Below are 5,348 nucleotides of genomic sequence, written 5' to 3' on the forward strand. Positions count from 1 at the left end.
TCTCAGAACAATCTTCTCTGTCAGAAATCCTTTTATCAGCTTTGCCCTTAGAGTAACATTGCAGAATGACAGTCTTTAATATGTCATTGATTCTGAAAACAAACTAGGTTAATAGTAGCAAATCCCTACAAACTATGAGTAAATCAAATTCCAGAAGGTCACAAGAAATTCCATGGAAAATAAAGGTTCTTCTGAAAGAATATTTTCACCTGCAGACTGCTTCTCCCAAGCCTTGGCTACTCATGCTAGAGATCCAGTCCCTTCTCAATACTTCCATGGTTGTTCCAATGGTTCATAAAATTCTCTCTGTTCTGCCAGCATCTTCCAGATCTTAAATTGTAGCGAGATGCACATTGTTTCATTAATATGACTGACTTAATTCTCTTTTCTGCCTTTCTAGCAAAAGCTGTATCATTGCATAGCCATTTCTCTCTCTTGAAACATTTGTTTTAAGACTCTGTCAAAGTCTAGATGCAGAAAAGAAGACAAGTTTCTGAGGATGTACGTGTGTTCAGAAGGAGATCTGACAGTCTGTGAGTTATCTAGGCTTGAAAAGCTGACAATTGGGTTCTAGTGTTTGAAATTAATATTGCTTGTTTCATTACCAAATAAATCTTCAAAAATGTTATGAGAGCTGACAGGGTACTTCTTTTTGTGGACAATATTCCTCCTGCCTTCCTTGCCTTTCATTATTTATAACTGTCTGATATTGTACCCCTGACATTCCTGGTATCCATTTATTAGAAAAGAGGGAAAGGTTACTTTCCATAATAGCTTTCCAAGCTGCATAAGGTAGAGTACAGAGTGACTGCTTTTTGACTGGGAAAAAAAGAAAAATTTCTCTATTGTCACAAATCAGTGTCTGCATTTTATGATACTATATCTCTCTGAGCAGATGCAGTTTGGTGTAGGGATTGCCCTTCTTCAGCAAAATGAATGTTTCCTTAAACAGCTGGAGATAAGTACATTCAGAGCCTTACTGAGAACACACCACATTTCCATTGGTAATGAGCAAATCATCTACAGTACTTTCCATCTGAAATGAGCTTTACTGTAAGCTAAACATAACAGCAACCAAGAAAAAATATCATGTGAGGTTGGCACCTGAAAGCATGGTGGCTCTTGCCTTATACATTAGCTATCAAATTAATCCCTGGGATATCTCCATTAGACACAGATACTTGCACCTACAAGCAGACTTTTTCTCATTCATGGAGCTCATCAAGTTTTAATTCACCTAAGCAACACAGCTGCTTGCTCACTCTCACCAGTGGGATGGGGGAAAGCATCAGAAGAGTAAAAGTGAAAAAACTCGTGGGTTGAGGTAAGGACAGATTAACAGGTAAAGCAAAAACCACACACACAAGCAAAACAAACCAAGGAAATAATTCACTACTTCCCATTGGCAGGCAAGTGTTCAGCCATCTCCAGGAAAGCAGGGCTTCATCATACCTAGTGGTTACTTGAGAATATATACCGTCACTTACAATGTTTTCCTTTTCCTTCTTCTTTCCTCAACTTTATGTATTAAGCATGATGTCATATGATGTGGAATAGCCCTTTGGTTAGTTTGGGTCATCTGTTCCAGCTGTGTCCCCTCACAGCTTCTTGTGTTCCCCCAGCCTACTTGCTGGTGGGGTGAGAAGCAGGAAAGCCCTTGACTCTGTGTGAGCACTGCTCAGCAGTAATTAAAACATTTCTGTGTCGTGAATACTGTTTCCAGCATGAATACAAAACATAGCCCTGTACTAGCTACTGTGAAGAAAATTAACTCTATCCCAGCCAAAACCAGCACAGAGTTATAATAGATATGATTTTGAACCAGAAAGAGGTGTAAGACAAAACAGGACAGGTACTACGTGATATGGACAAGTAAGAATTACACCATTGCCATATGCAGATACTTTTATTTTTGTTTTTTATTATTCTTGCTTGCTTAAGTTCTGGGTCCTGTTTTACATGACAACTTTTGCCAAGGACTGCATGAGACAACACGCTGTGCAGCAACACTGTGTGAGCATAGGGTGCATTTGATTTTTCTGCTATATGACCAGGACTCATGGCAGAATCTGGATCCAAACATCTCCCAGAATCAGTAGGTTTCTGAACTGTTCCCTCAGATCACATACAGGCTCCAGTGGACAGTTATGGCATTGCTTAGGCTAGTGGAGCTCCTGCTTTGGGCAAGGAAAGAGTGGTCTCCTCAGCCACAGTTGGGCTACCAGTGTGAGCAAGGCAGGCTAGGTTTGAGCATCCAGGGATGGAGAAAGGACATCATACTCACTTGCCCAAAATTTACTCTTTATGCAGGAGTTAAAAAAGTAAGTAAAATGACTTGGACATCATCGTGCTTCACTGATCCTAAGCCATTTCCTTATGAAAAGCTCCTGAACTGTCTTTATTTCCCACTGGCTACAGTAGCATTGGTAGCAGCCAAAGAGCCTGCTGAGCAAATAATGATGCCTCTTACTACTTCTTTGCTCTGACAACCTCCCGTGTGGAAATGGCTGACTGGCTGGAGTAGGGACAGCATAACTGAGTCGAGATCCCACAAGTAATTCTTTCTAAAGGGAATTCTAAGATGAGACATCTTTCCATCAGTTTTTCAATTCTGAATTAATACAAAAGCACCTTCTGCACCTTTGTAAATGTGCCTGTGATATTTGACACACTGAGGTGACACTACAGCCAAACTTTGGGCTGTAGAGACAACTCTCACAAACATTACTGGGCCTTTTTCCTTTGGAGGTACTGCAGCACTGGGGCTGGGCCGTGGTCTAAGGATGCTTAATGGGCTCTTCAGGTCAGCCAGTGCAAGACGATGCAACATTAACCTCCTTCCCTAACAACAACGTCCCCCAACAGCAAAGTTCCCCAACCCCCTGCTATGGGATCAGCCTTCACAGATACGTGCAACAGGGGGAGTTGAAATGAGGTATCTGGGTGAAGTCTTTGCTTTCCCTCTTGTGTGAAACTGCCCTTGGTGGCCCAGTGCCCTGGGGACCTCACAACAGGAGAGGCACCCATCAGTGGAGAGAAGACAAGCTGAAGGCACATTTTTTTATTCATGATCCCATGAGCTAAAATGGGAGGTAATAAAGCTGCATCGGATTTACATGAACAAGCCACCCATCGATATGCTTCAGGATTTAAAAAAATCCTGATTAAAAAGTTGGACTTTGCTTCTAGCTCCAAGCAAGCAAGGACTGCAAATAAGACATCTCTTCTCACTCTTCTATTGGGAGAATTTTACATAAATTAAAATTAATACATTTTTTCAACTAGGTCAGTGGAATGTAAATGTTCTGTTCCAGGGAGGATTATACATTGTAACTCGGTTAAGGGACGCAGAGCACAGATCAATCCTGCTGTATTTATCAAAGCTGAGCTGTTTGGAGCAGAAAGAAGGAAAATTTTTCTACTAAACTCTTCATTGCAGTATCTGAATTCTCATGGGGATGAGGATGGATATTTGTCGTGCTCCTGGGAAACTTCAAAATCTTTGGCTTTTGTCTATATATCAAATATGTCCTCAAATTTGGTCTTAACAGCAGAAATGGCTCCATTTCAATGTTTCTTAGTTCCAGGGGGAACGTGCCTCCCCTGTGTGCAAAGCAGGCAGAGCAGCTTGAAACTCAGCAGCAAGTTGGGCAACACTGAATTTGTGCTGCCCCACGAATATGGAGCCTGGCTACTCCTGCCGTTGGGTCCACATCTGGCTGCTGCCAGCTGTGCACTGCCCTCAACAACTGCCTACATTCTTTGTGCCTTAGATACCATAATCAGCCCTGTTGTGCTCACTGTGCCACTGAACTGGTGCATCTGAACCCTTGATGGGGTCTACAAATGAGCAAACAAGAAAGAATATAATTTTATATATCTCTCTCTGGCTTTTATTTTCTCCTGGGCCCCAAACCTGCAAACATGTACACACTCAGATGTACCAAAATGAATGGCCATTCCAACTCCCTGCCACACTGGAGAGAGGCTTCAGAGATAAGCAGGTGTGTGGCTATTTTCAGAACTGGACTGGGGCTTTTGTCTTGATGGGCTCAGTACTGTATATTGTGGTATAAAAAAGATGCTGTGACTCAGACTTTAATACAACAGCAATGAAAACAAAATCTTCTTGAAATAATAATCTATTTTTTTCATAATGGATTACACTTTGAATTATGTTAGCTCCCCTTAGACAAACCTCGTCTTTCTTCTAGAAAAGCATCATAAGTAAATCTTTCTGAGTTGCAGAAAGATTCCTTTTATGATTATCAAAATAAAATCGCTATGAATATCAAATAGGCCCAGATGAACCTGTAGGAAAGAAATAGGGCTTTGTTTTCCACATGATTCCAGCAGACTCTTCCCTTGCCTTGCACTGCACAATCATGCCCAGGATGCATTTTCCCATAACTTCCAATAACAAATGCTCCAGTGAATGAGATGAAAGGTCTCTCTAGTCTCTAGTCCAGTGTCCCACCTCAGATGACGATGTGGACATTTAAGGAAGGACACAAAGACAATACACAGTGCACCTGATATCCTCTTCTGCGTTTTGACAATCATGTGTTTCAGGGCCACAAATACTATTAGGGGACTGGAGCATCTCTCTTATGAGGAAAGGATGAGAGACCTGGGTCTTTTTAGCCTGGAGAAGACTGAGAGGGGATCTAATCAATGCTTATAAATATCTAAGGGACAGGTGTCAAGATGATGAGGCCAGACTCTTCTCAGCAGTGCCCAGTGACAGGACAAGGGGCAACGGGTACAACTTCCTGGAGCACAGGAAGTTCCACCTGAACAGGAGGAAAATCTTCTTTACTGTGAGAGTGATGCAGCACTGGAACAGGCTGCCCGGAGAGGTTGTGGAGGCTCTCTCTGGAGATATTCAAAACCCACATGGATGCATTCCTGTGCAACCTGCTGTAGGTGACCCTGCTTTAGCAGGAGAGTAGGACTGGATGATCTCCAGAGGACCCTTCCAACCTTGACCATTCTGGGATTCTGTGAGTTCCTGAGCTACAGGTTGAAGGTGTATTTTTGAGCTAATAATGGTCCAGTCGTGCATGACTTTGTCTAAGTCTTTTTTAAGCTCATGTATAGTTTGATACCAAGTCCCATGGTTTAATGCATCCCATGGAAAATTCCTTCCTTATGGATTAGACCTATTATATGGTAATTCAATTTGTTACCCCTAATTCTTTCATTAGAGAAACACAAATTAGCTTTGTCCTCTTTATCTTCTCCATGCCATTAGTGATTTTACACATTTATACCAAATACTGTCAGGTAGCTTTCTTTCCAAGCTCAAAAGGTTTAATTTAGTCTTTCCTCAGAAAGGAACTGTTCCA

The sequence above is a fragment of the Cuculus canorus genome, chromosome 5, assembly GCF_017976375.1.
Source record: "Cuculus canorus isolate bCucCan1 chromosome 5, bCucCan1.pri, whole genome shotgun sequence".
NCBI lineage: Eukaryota > Metazoa > Chordata > Aves > Cuculiformes > Cuculidae > Cuculus > Cuculus canorus.